This window comes from Plectropomus leopardus, chromosome 2 (assembly GCF_008729295.1).
Source record: "Plectropomus leopardus isolate mb chromosome 2, YSFRI_Pleo_2.0, whole genome shotgun sequence".
In the NCBI taxonomy this organism is placed as follows: domain Eukaryota; kingdom Metazoa; phylum Chordata; class Actinopteri; order Perciformes; family Serranidae; genus Plectropomus; species Plectropomus leopardus.
The window spans coordinates 7,201,897-7,219,703 of NC_056464.1; the positions used below are offsets into that span (position 1 = coordinate 7,201,897).

The 17,807-nt window shown below is 40.5% G+C and overlaps 1 pseudogene; it reads right to left on the reverse strand.

The window, feature by feature from the left end:
• Nucleotides 1–877: 877 nt before the first annotated feature.
• LOC121951883 lies at nt 878–5,696 on the reverse strand (annotated as a pseudogene).
• Between the last annotated feature and the right edge of the window lie 12,111 nt (nt 5,697–17,807).

Genomic DNA, 17,807 nt, shown 5'->3' on the forward strand with positions numbered 1-17,807 from the left:
CATTGCAGGGAAACATTATCTTGCAAAAAATGCCTTTTGCATTTACAAAAAAAAGTGAAGAAATGTTTGCTGTTTGCAAGTTTCCAAACAGAAGCTTGTTAAAATGATATCTTTTCTTCCTGACACAGGGGGGTGTAGCACCAGTTTCTGGGCCTCATGGCTAATCAGTGTCTGTGGGCCCCCCACCGTTTTTTTTTTTTTTGATATTAAAAAGTAGTGTTTCCAACAGAATTAGAATCTATGTAGATAACTGATCTGTTGATGCGGTCTGAGCTGATTACATTGATGGATGAGAGGAGCAGCTGCTGAAGAGAGGAGTGAAAGAAATCTTTCAGACGCTGCACAGTGAACAGTTAAGTCTCACTTTTCACTGCAGCTAGCATTCTGCTGCTCCCTCTGTGCCCAAAAATAAAATAATTTCATGGCAGCACATATTTTGATCGTGGTGGGCCACCACACAAACAACTGAATGTGTGAGAAACCTTGAAAAGTCAGTTTGATTTTCTTTCCCTTTCTCTTTCTTTTTTAGTAACATGATTTCCCTGTCTTTGGGGGAGACATGACAGTATAGTACATTGGTGCGCCAGCAGCGCAAGCAGTCACTCACTCGACTTAAGCTACATTTTGTGACAGTTAATTCAGTGGTGGAATAAAATCATGTTGCACCTTCAAAGAAAGAGAAGTGCCTCAGAAAGCTTCCACTAAATGTTTTTAATGATTAATTCAGCCTGTTTTAATTTATTTTTGGCACTCATTTCTTAGAAATAAAATCATGCAAATACAACAGTTCTAATTCTAAGAAACACCTGAAAGGTACAGCTTGGATACATCCCCAGTGATGAACACAGGGTCATAGGGTGTTTCGGGTCTCAGATCATCAGACACCCTCAACTGGGCGACCCAGCCGGGGGTGATCAGTCCCTAGCTTGTGTCCAAGCAGCATGCTACACCATGGATCTCCTCTGTTAATCCACAACCACCTTGAAGCTTTTTCTGCAGCTTCCATGATGTTCTTGGTGGCCTTTCTCTCGTGCAACCCTCGAATGCCAAGGAGCCTGAGTGCACAATGCAGAGACTTCCCTAGAAATCCCCTGCAGCCCACCTCGATTGGTTCACAGTGGGCTCTCCAGCCCCTCTCTCTGCAGATTTCCACCAGCTCCAGGTATTTGGCCCTCTTACGCTCATGGGCCTCCTCTATCTGGTCTTCCCAAGGGACTGTGAGTTCCAAGAGCACCATTTTCTTTGATGAGTCTGATGTTAAGACCACATCTGGCCTGAGCGATGTCCTTGCGATGTACTCTGGTAACTTGAGCTGCTTCCCAAGGTCCACTTTCAGCTCCAGTCACGGGCCGAGGCTAGCAGCCGAGTTGAGAACTTGTGCTTCTCTTGAGGTTTGTCCCCTTCTGTGACAAAGGCCTTGTCAAGGCCTTGTGCCTTGCTCGTAGCTGATGTTTATTTAGCCGGATCCATGTGCAGATGGTGTCAGCTACTGCCTTGAGCACCTGGTCATGGCGCCATGTATATCTCCCCTCTCCCAGGGTTTTCGGGCAGCAGCTCAAGATGTGCTCCAGGAAACCTCGTGCTAGACACAGTAGGTATGCTGGTGTTTCTGCTAGTCCCCAGCTATGCAGGTTGGATGGGCTTGGTAGGACATCATACACCAACTGGATCAGAAACTTGAATCTTGCTGGTTCTGTTTTCCAAATTTCTGTCCAGGTTATCTTTCAGGCAGATGCATAGTCCCGAATGGTCCAAGCTCCTTGATGGCACATGGCCACAGTCCTGCTGCAACATTCCTCCTCCACCTCTGCATGGATCTCTCCCTGTACAAGCTGGCATTTCTCTTTCGCCTGGGCTTTGTCGTAGCGAGGTCTTGTATGGCTACCAAGGACACTGTGCCTCAGCCTCGCTTCTGCGTGGTCGAGTGCCTCCTGAGCCCGCCACTTCCTTCCGGTTCTGACCACGATGCCTGCAGAGGAGACTCTGGTGTCAGATGAGTCTCTAAGTAGCACCTCCCTGGCTCTGGTGAATTTAAAATCCTCTGTCAGGCCAGTGAAAGGAAGTTACAGCTTGTTTGTGTGACCGTAAAGAGTAATGCTACTTAGGCTCTTCGGCAGGCCCAGCCACCTCTGAAGGAACTTGCTGATGTTGCGCTTGAAACCCTCCATGGTGGATATTGGGACTTCGTATATCAACAGTGGCCACAGGAGTCTTGGCAGGATACCATGTTGATATGTCCATGCCGGATTTGTCCACTGCTGATAGCCAGGTGCTCATTTCCGTCTGCGTTGACTGGACCGCTGCCTTGTCTGTCAGGGTACTGTTGAAAGTCTTCCTGAGGCTTTTCAAGGGCTTCTCCGACACTGATAGAATTAGGACGTCATCCAAGTGAAAGCGGTGCTTGTCTTCCGCTCCCCCCTTCCTCAGAACAAGGGATCTGGATTTGGCTGGCTTGAACAACATTCTTGCCCAAGTTATGAGCCTCTCCAGTCCTCAGAGGAGCCAGTGGCATCCTGTCACTGATGTTGTTGTGACAGTCAGATCATCCATTAAAGCTCGGATTGGAGGTTGGTGAATGCCAGATCTTGACAGGGAGCCCCTACATTCCACTTCCGCAGCCTTGACAAGCATATTCATCGCTAGGGCGAACAACACTGATATGTTGAAACCAGTGATGATGCCAAACAAAACTTTTTATACCAGGCTTTTTAAGGGCCCACCTCCTATTGGGGCCCTGGGTAATCAGTCTCACTTTTCCCCCTAACATGACGCCTCAAGTGATACACTTTGTTACTTGTCCGTTTATCACAATTGAATTAATGGAGTGAATGGAGTTAAAGGTGATATTGCACCTTAAGAGCAGCCAGAGGGTTTAGTGAAAAAATAAATAAATAAAAACAATAACACAGGGGCAGACTAGAGTTAGACCTTGGGCACTTGGTGCAGTACTTATTCCAACACAGGAATAATATATGAAAAGACAATGTTTTTTAAATCATTATGAAAACATGGCCTGCAGTTATTTGTTTATGGAGAATAACATGTAAAAACTGTAAAATATCATCTTACATCAGACACTGTGAGTCTCAGGATGAAAGCAAACCATGCAGGATTTTTTTAAATAATACATTTGCATTGATATTTTAAGACTAGTGTTTACTGCATGTCCATAATTGCTGTGCATTTTCATAAATTGATCAAATAGCTATTTACTTTAATATGTTTGCTTTGGGCTCAGTGCAGTTCCTGTGGAGTAATAAGAGCAGAGGCAAAAAAAAAAGTCTCTGTCAGCTGTTGTTTGCAGGTTGGATCAGTTCAGTAGCTGAAGGATGTTGACTTTGTCAAGGTTGACCTTAATGCATGTATGGCTTGATAGGGATGACATGCTCTCTGCTGACATCACCTTTGATGTCTTTAAAGTGACATGGAGTAGAAGGTAAGACTCAGCAGCCACTGATTCTGTTTAGGTAAGGCGGTCTTCCCTTAAAGGGACACTTCACCTTTTTTCACGTAGCTATGTTGGTCAAACTATTTCAGTTGTTAAGTTCGGTTGCCAGCTGGCTGTTGTGATAACTTTAAAGTTTATCATTCGGGTACATTTTTTTCCAGCAGACATCTTGACAGGAAAGCCACAGGTGTTAAGTAAACATTAATGATTGCATGAACTTCTACAAGAATAAACAGAAAGGAGCCATTAATATTACTAGCTAAATGTGTGTGTTTTTTGCTCTGAAAGTCAGGTGTAAAAAAAAAAAAAAAAAAAAAAAAAAAAAAGGTCTCAGTAAGGCAAGCTTGTTGTTGTAGCACCTTTCAACAACAAAGTAACTAAGTACTTCACATAAGATATAAAAAGGCGTGTAGATAAGATATAAAAGAAACCCAAGGCATATAAAGACACTCAGAAGAAAAAAATAAGCTAATGCAAATGAAATATATTAAACAAGCGAATAAAAAGTTGCCAGCCTGTAATGCTTCTCCCTCCTTGGATTTTTAAGTTGTGCCTTTGTGAAGTGGGCCGGCTGGGGACCAAATGTAACTATAAGGAGCTTTATAATATTTGAAATATTTAAGCTTTTTATCAGTATGTTAATATTTAATCTGAATCCACAGTACATTACATCAGTGGTTCCCAAATAGTCCAGCCACAGGGTCCAGATTTCTCCCTCGTCATTACTTTATACACAGTTTAATATATTCAACGTCATACATGCGTTTGGCCATATTGTTGAGCTAGTTTGCTGTCTTTTATTCACTCACTCTACAGCAGGAAATGGCAATTAAAATTAAAGCTCTGTGCTGGAAATTCACTGTATTTCATATTAAAGTGTGTTTTCTTTATAAACTTGATATGTTTGTGAGTTACTTGTGGTCCATTCAGAATGAGCCCATAACCCATTAAACAACTTGACAGATTTGCAAGTCACTTGCGGTCCATTCAGAATGAACCCTTGACCCAAGTTGGGAACCAGTGCATTACATGTTTTGTTTGTTTTTGTTTTCTGTTTGCATGAGTGAGTGTCCATTATTTGGAAAGTTCTTGCATGTTAAGAGCTGGAACAGGGTACAGGTATAGAACCAAATTTAAGACTGAACTCATCTTATTCAATTCCGAGCATTGCATAAAGGTATTAAAGTAAGTAATTTTATAGAGGCTTCATGTGGGAAAATATTTCTTAGAGTGAGTAAGGAAAGTGCAAGTATAAAGTGCAAAAAAACAGTTTTAGTTTCGCTGGTAGGTTTAAAAATGTGCAACATCAGAAATTGAAAGATTGGCAGAAGAAATAAGTTAAAATGTTTGTGGCAATTAAGACCTCACTGTCAGTGTCTTAAGTTTTGTCTGTAGTTTGTTTCCTGTTTTATTGTGAAAGTCAATCTCCTCGTGTTGTCTTTATTTTATGTCTTTTGCGTTTGCCTGTTTAGGGCCTCATACACTCTTTATATCATGCTGCACTCAAATGGAACTTGTAAGCTTCTGTTTACGACCCAGGAAGTTGTATACATGATGTTGTGTACTCGGCACTCTTCGAAAATGTCCACTTACAAGGTTATGAATACCACAAGAGCAGGGCATTCATATGGACTTTTCTCATGATCACGGTAAAAATGACCCCATGTGAATGCATCGTCAGTCCAGAGTTTTCCCTGCACACCTGTCTTGGATCAGCCTCGTTTTCCGTCTTCATTGTCAGCCAATCCCTGCTTTTCCCTTTTTTTTTTCAGTGCCCACCTCCTCCAGCTGTGTCTGGTTTTTGTGATTAGTTCCCTGAGTACATACACCAGTGTCTGCCCCTTTGTCCCCGTTTGTTTCTGTGTTTGTGGTTTCATTCGCTGGTTCACTTTCCCTTCCTCGTGTTCCTTTTGAGAGTTTAAGACCATGCAGACATCCTGTGTTACCAACATGCTAACTAGATAATATTGTAAGTTAGGCTAGTTCTGTAGCAAGCAAACACAGATTTTGCATTTTGAGAGGACGTTTGAGAATAGTGCTTTGTTTCAAGGAGATAAAGGACATTATCATCTCATTGAGGTCATTTTCTGGTTAGTTCGGAGATTTATTTTGTCTTAGCGGGTACTGTCAGTCAACACCAGTTGTTTTCTACAATATTAATATAAGGAATGACACTTTATTAAATTTGCTAATGTGTGCAACTAAATATAACCCTATTTGTGTGTTTCTAACCTGGCTCTCCACACATTCTGCCAACACGCACCTTTATTTTCTCACTTGCTCCTTGTGAATGCAATTTCATTTGAAGTGCTAACAGCTTTTAACACACTTTTTCCCACAAGTAGAGCAGCTCATAGTCAAATTCATGTTGCTTCACAAGCTGTGTGGTTGTTTTAAGGACTGGAATGTATTTGTCTTCGTACCTTAAAATTACAGATGTTTGACCAAGCTTGAAAGTTAAAAGGACAAGAGTCCTGAGGTACTTAATATCACAAGAATATTCCTGATTGACATTGGTCTGTGCTATCAACCTACCGAGACTGTAAAAACTGCATATTACACTGACAATCATGTGTTTGCTCAGCTGTGTGTTAAGTTGTTTTGTATTTGCCATTTTAAAGACTGAGAACAAGGTTTCAGATGAATGCATTTTCTACTTTATTCTGGTGCAATCCTTTTAAATCCAAGTGTCAGAGTTGACACATTGTAATATTTAAAGTTACCTGTTATGGCAGGTTGTTGTGTTTGTCTGTTATGTGCTTGTGCTGCACATGAAATGTTATATCTGTTTAGCTGAGGAATGAAATCACTCGACAGTGGACAAAGATTCATCATATCAGTCTCCTCTGATGCAGAGCTTTTTGCATATGGCAAAGATTGACCGTAGGTCATTGTGTTGACAAAGTCCTCTGCCAAACCAGCTTGACCGCAGAAATACAGCCTTGCCTGAAACTAATACTTCACTTCAAAGGCGGTGAGAAAATAGCCTTTTAATACAAACAGAAAGCGATGTTATTGCACATGTCCAAAGGCCAGTTCATATTTAAATAGGGACATATTGGCCTGCATGAGCCAGATGGGATGAGGTGGGATAACATCAAATGAGAAAGTAGTGAACTGGCTTAGCTTTCCCACAGTGTTGCTGTATTTCTGTGAGCTGCCTGTCAGTTCAGCACACTGAGATTAAAATGAATCTACCAAACCTGTTGGGAAGGCAGACCAATAAATTTGATCATCTCACAATGTTTGCAACGAGCCTCACCTTCATTGCAAATGACATGCTCCCCGGAAAGATGAAAATAGACTAACACATGGCACGCCTTAATGTCCAAAGTGTGGCAGTCTTCTTTTATTCTTTCCCATATCCCCATTTCTGTCACTAGGCCGGATCAGTCCCTCTTGTTGTTTCTAGATGTTGGTGCTTTTCTCTTCTGAGCTATCAGAGATAATATGACAAGTTCAATTCCAAGCAATTTTGCAAATGTACATTCAAGAGCAATCAGTAAGAACAACATTTGATACATTTTCTTTATGCTGACATTTCTGCTGCCCATGGTCATTGCTGTGGCGTTTGAATACTTCACCTTCCAAATATCATCTGCCAATCAAATACCCTAATACCCTATCCACTGGACCATGATGTGATGCTTTAGTTCTAGTTCAGTAGGTGTCTAAGTGTGCTGCCTCACCAGAAAGTGGCACAGTGAAATGCCTTTACACTTCCTTTGACATAGGTGGTGGTGGTTGAGGCCTCATGTCTTGATTACATCTGGGTAGTTCAGTGGCCAAAGGTATTGTGGGAAGTTTTGCTGGTCAACAAGCAAGTTTGCATTTCAACTGCATTTCACAGTTGCATGTCAGCATACTCCAACAAATCCATTGCTTGCTTTTTTTTTTCAATGTAAACATTCATTTTAGTCCAACCTTTTTCCATTATATTATGCTGGTCTGACCAAGCCCTCAAGGCATTTCTACACAAGAGACATGTCAAACGCATTCTTCAGTTGTTTGTCTCTCGTCCGTCTGACAGAAGAGATAAAGCTCTATACAAAGTAGGAGTTGACAATACCACAAAATTTGGTTTCAATCAGTTACCAAACAGTTCCAGGGCCAGGATCAAAACATTTATCAATAACTTCTAAAAAATAAAATCGGGTAATATTATTTCATGTAGAGGGGGGGATTATTGTCATGATCTATGTGGTAAATGTATTAACACTTTGAAAAACTATACAAATTGGCTCGCTTTTTGTAAATTTTAAACATTTTGTTAATTTTAAAATAAGCCAAACAACATTTGCAGGAAATGAGTCAAAAGGTTCCTGAATATTAAAATAATAAACAAAAACAATATATAAATGTAATTTTCTAGGCATTTTTCCCTACTACTGGACACTTCTTGCCAAGTTGCTCATTATGTTTTATGAGTCTGACGATGGTTGGCTTTATATTAGTTTGTTTTTTAAATTTATCTGCATTAATTTGCAGATACGTATCTGTTTATAAAGATCAGTCGAAATGACTGGTGCATGGAGGGGACATCTCGGACCGGATATCTGCTGGCTACACTTGATCCACTTGAAATAAAGGCCCTCGCCTCCAAAGACTTATTGTTGTCCATTAATAACCGATGAGTTTCGAGACTGAGAATAATATTCATGTGCCCAGAGTGTAATCTAATATTAGATTGATGCAGTGTTTGTGCCGATTCCACATACATAAAATCCATATGAAACAGCATTTCAAGAGTATCAAGCTTCGGTCTTGTGACATATTTTCAAGTAAAAAAGGATGAGCAGATGAGATATGATGTTTGATGTGATAGATGAGAGGGTGTGTAATTAAAGTGAGGCCCTGATGGTGGAATGACGATGAAATAACTGTATCCTTTAGCGAGGGAAAGATGAAGTTTATCATGTACTTCCATAGTTGCTGAAGCAGTCCATTTTTAAAAAAAAATGCCTTGCATATTTTCTTGAACCGTCAAGTACCACCTTCCTCAGAGTGCGCCTTGACGCATGCCTTCTAAGAAGAATGCCACTCAACATCAGTTTTGAACCCCTTTTAAATTCCAAAGCTCCCTCCATCGTACAAATGGAGGGAGCTTCAATCTTATTTTACCCTTTTGCTCTTTCTCCTTACCTTTTTGCCTCCTCCTTTAATGAGGCTCTTTTTTTCCCATGCAGAATTTTCATAGTTACTTGTTCCATCCTTTGCCATTTCCGCTACTACTATGGACAGTAATGACACCTGCAAAATCACCCATTCACTGCAAAATTACTCCTCTGCTGCAGATAGCTAGTGCTGGACCTGGAACAACCAACGACACAGCTCTCTTCCTGCTTTTATTCAAGGAGTGTAAAGAGGAGAAGTCACGGTTTCAAAGTACATCACACAGTTAAAGTACAGCACATATGCAGTGAAATATGGTTTGCAGTTGCAGAGCAACTATTTCACTATGCATGTGCTGTACTCCAATTGCGTAATGTAATTTAAAACCATGACTTCTCCTCTGTCCACCCTCCTTGCTTTTGTTGCCCAATGGCTGACGTGCTTCCATTTGTGCCATAAATAGATTCTTAATTTTTCCCGGGAGATTGTACCCGGAGGTAGGGAGAATTGTATTGTGAAAACTAGGCTAATAGCAAACTAATTTTAACACTGTTTTTCATTGTTCTATAGCCATTACATTATGCAATCGACATTAAATTCAGAATTAAATGTTTAAACAAAAACTAAATCTCTGGAAGCTTTAAATAGGCTCACAATATGACTAAGTATGGGATCTGAATTAATTATACAGGCATTTTTCATTTCATCTTGACTTTAAGACTTAGTATCAGTAATATTTGTCATCTTTAATTTTGACAATATTTTCTTATATTTGTAATGTATAACTACAATGATTGCGTACTAGGCTCTTAGCACTGTCAAAATACAGATGACCTACTTAGCAGTACTATGCCTTAACTCATCCTGTTACACTGACACAGGATTTTTAAGCATTTATGTGTGCTATTCAAAAAAGCACTTCTTATTATGTCTGCTGTTTTGATCTTCACATTTCAGCGACTGTACCCCAATTACGGTATATCAGGTGAGTGCTTTGAGTGTCAGTGCTTGTGCGTCAATGACATGATTTCACATGACACAATGGTGTGTGATTCATTACGTTACGCAGCCGGTGTGCGTTAGTTCTCCTCGTGCTGATGGTCTAGTTCTTTATTCCAGGCAGAACCTCAGTGATTAAGGCTTCAGCAGATCTTTCCGGTGATCCATCAGATTGGGAGTGTTTAGGAGAGTATATATAGAAGTTTGCATGAACTCAGTCAAGGCTGAATAGAGGGTAACAAAACAGCAGAAAGTCTCAGATTAGAACTTTAATTCCCGCTGCCTCTTACTGGCTGAGATGTTGTAATGCTGAACTCGAGTCCAGCTGGACAGATCGTCTCTGACCCTTTATGTTGTGATGTGGGCTTTGACAGCACCCAGACGTCTCCCCTCCTGAGCTCTGGGCAAAAACAGACGGTGAGTGTTAGCTGTGATAGCAGAAGCAACTTTGAGTGCTGGCCTATCAGAGGCACACTGGCTGTGGGAGCTGGATGGGATTTGAAGACCTGGCCCTCCATTAATCATATTCAAATCAGCATCCGACCAAATGCCTACTCTAAGCTCCTCACTTCTCACTCGAGCTTATCTTAATATGGACAGATGAAGCCACAGTCTTGTTTGTCATTTCTATAGTCATTGTAATCATGCTTCCATCACTCATTACTGATGATGTCAAAATTCTTGATGACTTTACGATGTGCAGCCAGGTTGTTTACTAACATTTCATTAAATGTTAGCAGCAGTAATCAATTCCAGCTTCACACCGATTCACTTAATGTATGCTTTTAAGATGAGAAGATATAATAGTTGTTTTGTTATGAACATGGTGCATCATTTGTGCTGTCCAATGATCTAAATTAATAAGAGAGGTTATGGTTTAGTACAACTCTGAGTAAATCTTTGTTGTCTCATGCCACAGTTTCGACTTCAGTCCAGCATTAGTCAAAAATAGCAAGCGGTTCTGATAGATCTATCTCAAATATACAGCTGGTCAAAGAACTCTTAATTCTACTAAGAGCTTACTGAGATATATGCATGTTTAGAAAGATAAGAATTTCATTATGCTCTCAAGGACTATAAATGTCGAATGGGAATTTGTCTCAGATGGCTCGTCTCTGTCTGCATCTCAATGATATTCAGCACTACACGGAGCTTTAAGAGACGTATTTGCCTTTTGTGCCTATTTGAACAATTGTTCTGAATGGAAAATAATATTCACAACACCACTGCAGACTGCAATCAAGTCTAACCTTCAGTACAGAACATCCTGTACGGACACAACTCAGTCACCAAATTGATTTGTGAAAGTGTACATTTCTGCAAACCACAGAACATTACATTTCAGATGTGAATATATTAAAATTTAACCTTTATTTATGTTTGGGTTTTCAATTTTATGTTGTGATAATGCCTTGGTTAACGTGCGGTTAGGTGTAAACAACCTGCTCTCACTCCTAACTCATCAAATACTTCTGCTTGGTCAGTGGCACTAAGGCACCAAGGCACCATTCAATGGTGGTATAGGACACAATGGTGGTAGCACGTTTGAGGAGGCCACTGTATGTGTCCTATGTCATTTTTGCCCCACAGTCATTTATTTGTGCAGCTGGCGGCATCAGTTTGTAACACAGCTGAAAGATGATAAGTATATGATAAGTGGTTGGCCAGCGTCAGTTTGAAAGGCTGTCGGTAACATGGTAATATAAGGAGCTGGAAAGTCCTTAAAGGGTAAGTGGGAAGGCGGTCTATGGATCCAACAAACACTGGACTTTCGCTCAGGAGCCCACTGTCCGCTTCCTGTATGAATATTGAGCTGTGGTGTTTTTTTCCTAAACCTAACCACCTGCTTTTGTTTTTTAAACTTAACCACCTGCTTGTTTTCCTTAAACCTAACCATTTGCTTTTGTTGCCTCAAGCTAACCATTTGCTTGTGCTGCACAAGGAAATAAACATAAATACGAGGTGTTATACCAACATAAGTTTATTTTGTAAAAGGACTGTATGCATCTAATGAGCAGAAACTGTGCATTTTCTGTAAAAAAGGATGTGTATTTTGAAAAAGACACAATGCAATCAACAGGTGTAAATTGGACTGCCGTCCTGGATTGTCAACCATAGATTCAGGAGGATAAGTGGGATATGTAGAGAACGCAACTGGCTGAGTGGCAATATTTGACAAATTGGGATGAGAATGTGTTGATTGGTCTCTCACAGTGAAACAGAAAAATGAGAAGCATTCGTGGTTTGCAGAAACATACAGTGCCTCCATTTTTTCTGGCTACAGGACTGATGGACGGGTAGCCATATCAAAGAAACTTTATTTGCATGTATGTTATATACTGTGAAGTCTTAATGAAGCATGATGGCATTAAGTCCAAACTAATTACCAGCTCTAAAGCTGCTGCTGTTTGCTGATGAATCTCTTTGTTATAGTGTGTTTGAATTTCTCTCTGATGATGTACAAATTTATGTATTACATGTCCTTTTATATTGCGTATTCATGCAGCATAAAGGGACACGGTGCATCCACTGATGCGATCACATTGCTTGACACTGCTTGAAATTTTGTTAATTATATTTTTATGCAAACAATAATATAATTAGTGTTTTCGCTCCGAGTATAAATATCATTTAATTAAACAGTTTGTTACAGAAAAGATTAATTGCTATAATATTCCCATTTTCATGCAATACGTCATGCTCTAATTATTGACTGAACAGATGAATCTTGCTCTCACCTCACAGGCTAAAAGAGACGTCTGTAAATTCTCCTCTGTTGCTCGGGTGCTGTGATATTATAGCTGTTGTTGAAGTCATAAAATACTGATTGTAAAAAAGATCCATGTACAAATACTGGCAATATGTTGAATGTCCACTGGGAAGATTTGATGAATTAGGAAACCTGTCATGAGTAAGACTTGGATTATGCTACACATCTGTCCAACAAAACCTGACTTTTTCACAAGTATTATACGCTAAGCTGCACCAGGCAAGCTCCTGTGTTAGAGGTGCCAAACGGTTGCAAAAGGGAGCAAAATGTAAATTTCAGAAAGCTGAAATCCTCTAAGGTGTTGTCAGAAAAATGCACACAGCACAGCTATTTTCTCTGGCTGCTCTGTGACGCTTCACGGCAAAGAGAAGCAAAAGATGTTAATGAGTCAGGCTTTCTCTGGACACTGCTCTTGTTTACTGCGCCCGTTAGTTTGGAATTTTGCTTTTGCAGTAAGTTTTGATTTATTGTTCCTGTGGGTGAAGAACTGAATATACCTGGCTTCCAAATTTGATTTAGATTAACAGGGTGAGGCTCTGGGGTCTCTATCAGTGCGTGTCGGACGCTCTCCTCTGCTGCAGCTGTGATTTAAGATGATAGGCTGGTGGAGTTTTTGCATGAAAATCTTGTTGAGTGTATATTTAGCTGTGATGGAAGAAGTATTCAGACCTCATTCAGTCCAATATTCACACTCTTTTACTTCTTTTTTTTTTTTGGTCTCTACAACTCCTGTGGGAAATATCTGGCTCTACAGCTGCTGAATGCTCCACTGTGTTCACCAGTTAGTCTCTAACTGTGTCTGTTTGCTGTTTGCTGCTGAGCAGGTTATATTCAGTGGGTTTTTGGAGCTTTATCTTTAAAACAGTAGTCTACCGTGGCCATAAATGAAGCTAAGAGCAGTAAGAGTAAAACAGAACACTAAAGCTGTTGGTCAGACAGCTAAACAATGAGCTGAAACTGCTGACAAAGCTTCTTGTGGTAATTCTCTATAGGTTTGATTAAAGTTGCTTTAGATAAAAAAAAAAAAAACACTTTCCACAATGTAAAAATACCCCAATTAAATACAGAGCCCTAGATTCATAACACTACTTAAAGTGATACTGGTCACTTAATGGTTAGACCCAGAATACTGACCAACTCTGCTCTCCATCTTTGAATGCCTGTCATTTATTTAATGTTTGGCATTTTCTTATGTTTATTTAAGATTACTGTATGCTCTGCTATACTCTCTGGTCTTCATTGTATGCCAAACATTTTCAGGTGCCTCCTTATTTTTAATATGTAAGTCTGTTTGAACGGACTGACTACTTGTGCACATTTATTGAGTGACATGAGCTCCCGTCTTTTCTTTTTTTTCCCTAGTACTAATTACATTTAAGCCAGACACAAGTTTAGATTTGTTACAGTAATTGTCTGTCCCTCGCTGTGAACAATAATAAGTCAGTCAGTCAGTCATTTTCTGTAACCGCTTGTCCTCGTAAGGGTCGCGGGGGGCTGGAGCCAATCCCAGCTGTCATCGGGCGGAAGGCGGGGTACACCCTGGACAGTTCGCCAGACTATCGCAGGGCCGACACATATAGACGAACAACCATACACACTCACAGTCACTCCTAAGGGCAATTTAGAGTCACCAATTAACCTGAGCTGCATGTCTTTGGACTGTGGGAGGAAGCCGGAGACCTCGGAGAGAACCCACACAGACACGGGGAGAACATGCAAACTCCGCACAGAAGGGCCCCCGCCCGGACCAAACCCCGTTCCAACCGGGATTTGAACCAGGGACTGTTGCTGTGAGGCAACAGTGCTAACCACAAAGCCACCGTGCTGCCCCTCAATAATAAGTCACTTTGCTAAATTAAAAAAAAAAAAAAAGTGTATGAATTTTGAATTTTGGTATTGAGTTATTTACAAATAAGCATTACTGTTATCAAAAGCGGTACTATAAAATCCTAATGATACCAAAACTATATAGATAAAGTGATCACAGCCAAAATACCCTGGATATGGCCGCTGTCACCTTGCGCTGGTAAAGTCATTCAGAGACAGATTCTGCGCAGCAGTTATCTCCGCGGCAGTGGAGTTCCCACCAAAACACCCATCAAAGAAATTGCGAGCAGCGCCATTGAACCTAATAGGGCTGGGTATTGTCAAGAACCTCACAATTAAATTCAATTTCGATTCTTTGGGTCCCGATTCGATTCGATTTGATATTGATCCAGTTCCTTCGATATCGATTCTGATATCGATGTCGGTTATGTGTGTTGATGACAGAAATACCCAGATAATTCATTCAAATACCTTCTAATATGTGTTCAATAAAGCGTGCATTATCTGTCTTGATTTAGAACAGACACCAAAACTTATTTTACCATTACATGATTCTTTATTAAATAAAAATTAAAACTAAAATAAATTAAAGTACAGAAAAGTTGACATTTTTGCCTGAGCTGAACTTAACAAAAGAAATAAACTTTTATGCAGGATTTGTGTGGGATCCACAGCTTTAGCATTAGCAACCGGTTGCAAAACATCTGCGTGGTCGGCTCCGATTGTTACATAGGTTCGTCGTATTGTTTCAGTGTTTTAACACTGACTCACGAGGCTCACACACAACGTAAACACTATCAACTTCGTGTATCCTAACGTCGGCCTTTAATGTTGTCAGTGCTGATTTTAACACACTGCAGCTTCACACCACTGTCGCCATTTTAATGAATACACAAAGGATGTTGTTGGGGGGTCAAGCGGGGCATCTGAACTCACACTCCGGCGGCACTCACACTGCCGCTGCAGGAGCAGGGCATCATTACAACGCAAATAATCGATTTCAGGATTTTATAAATCAATATTGAATTTGCAAAAAACATATTGCAATGCACTGATAATTGTTTTTTTTTTTTTTACCCAGCCCTAGACCCTAAGCGCACGGATTGGCATACACAGCTTTCAATCATGGTGGAATTTTTCTTAAACCTGCTGTGAAATCAAGCATTTCAGGTTGCAACAATCCCAAAAAACAGCCCACAAAATCCTGGAGGGACTGATATATACTTTTTGGATATTACACCACTGACCTTTAGGACCTGACTTTGAGAATGTGCTGTTGCAGGAATTGTTGAAGACTTAGGAGGAGTCTTATCTATCAATTATTCAGCTGGGTAATTAAAGTATGACCTACCACCTCACCGAATAGCTATTACATCATTACCATTACACCAGTTACATCAGAGCTCACTGTCTGACACTCCTAACAGACTCTGATGCATGTAATAATTCAAAGAAATGATGGGCGCTCTTCGACTTAAATCCAGTCCTGAGGAAAACTCAAGTGGTAAATAATGAAGCTGAGTTTGTTGCCAGACACAAAGCAGACCAGCAGCATTACTTAAGGACTTCCACTAGGTGATGGCTCGAACACTGCGGGGTGGATAACCTTTTGAAAAGGCTACAGGGCAGATAACCTTTTGAAACATTTAAACATTCATGCGGTGGCCATTAACTGTGATGCATGTTAAATCCTCTTGAGTTGTGAGAGGTTTCCTGCTACTATTTGCAGCCACTGGACAGGCTTTAATAATTAATTTTCATAATAGCCCTAGAAATCCCTGATTACATATTCAGATTTTACAGGGAAAGCTCGGAGGATTAATCTAATTGTCTCCTTAAATTACCAACCCAGCATAATGACTTTGACTTGATTCGACAAAATACACAAAACAGCAAACACCAAATATCTTGCAGTCATTTTGTCAGCAGCCATTTGCGAGGGGGCGGCCCTTTGGTTTACAAATGAACTACTGAACTAACCTCTCAGGTGAGTTGTCATCTCACCTGTCATCAGACTGTCTGAGGACCTAAAGGTGTCAAGGGTTACGAGATCTCTGGTTTAAACAAGCTGGCTCCAGCCAAAGGTCACAGACACCTCCGTGCTACCAAACCCAATTACAGGACCGGACTAGCAATGGAATTTAAAACAGCCTGCACCTGCTTTCAAAGCCAGTGCTTGCAAGCAAACAATATTGCCTGAAAAGAAGACGATAATTACCGCAGGAGGGTGTATGTTCACTCAGTTGCTGAGAAGAGGAAGTTGTCTTTTTCTCTAAATTGCTCTCCGCCTATTTCTGAACAATGTCTACATTTGTATCATAATTGTCTACAGGTAGTTTGTTTTGAAGAGCGTAGTTTCTCTTTGTTGTTGCTTTGAAAGACTCTGCAGACTTTGCTTTGACTACATTTGCAACGTGTAATTAATATCACATTGTATTAAACTGTTAGTGAAGCTCCCTTGTGACCCTAATCAGAGTAACTGGGTATTGAAGGCCTGCAGTGACACTGCCATTCAGCACTGAATGCTGTTTTGAAGTTGAGGAAGAATTGCACCATAAACAACAACAGCAAAGTCATTTTTGTTTTTTATTAATCAGTTCTAGTGCATGTTTTCATTGTCTGGCCACTTTTCTTGCCTCAGCTCTAAAATAGACATAATGTTAAAATCAGGAAACATACATAAAGCTTTTGTGATTCCTCGACAGCCCTTGCTCAGGTGTTTACAAACCCATAAACTGTAGCATGTATCCATATCCTGGAGTATGATAATGGGGTTCAGTTACTAGAGAGATTTATATAAAATTCCTTAGATGTGATTGGATCACTCAAATCTGGTTACATTGCATGACTGCTGGATTCTCACAATACCAGAAGATCAGACAAGAATCGCTGAATCTCAAGATCACATGGAAATCATTATCAGGCTTTAGGAAATGCTCCTCACAGTGTCCTGTGGGGATCTTGAGGCTGCTGCAGGTGTGGTTTAAGCCCGATATACACTGCAATTTTGGGCAGTTCCAGACGAAAAACAACCAGCATAAAAAAAATGTGATGATGTCTTTGGTCGTGACTCTAGAACAGAGAGGTTCAAGTATGGCCATTAAGACACTCATGTGATCAAAAACAGCTTGGGATAAAATTCTGACGGTGTCAGAAATTTGGGATGACCATCTTACTGTGTGACTGCTGTTACAACATATGTCTACTGACCAACCAAGAGAAATGCGGCGTTAAATGACGCACTGATCAGTGTGACACTGCTGAATGCTAGTTGATGCTAAAACTTACTTCGAGTTCTCGTTGCCAAATTTGCAATGAGAGCTGACCTCTTTTCCCCAGCGAAGACAGCATCCACATTCTCCTCCTCCTCTTCTTAAGACATTTTTCTACCTATAAATGCCACTATAGCGAGGGCTCGACTCATGTTCATTTACATTTTTCTCTTACTGCTACAGCGGCGTAGACTGATTACGTACCCTGATGACGTTTTGTTTCTGCGTATTGATGTCAATGGATGTACGGCCTGTGATTCAGTAGGCATTGTCGTCGTACAGTCTGCATACATCAAACTGATGTCTTACCCAAGGTTATTAGATCCATGTGACACAGTGTAGCTTGCACTAAACTTATAAGAAAAATCTCAGCCTGTAG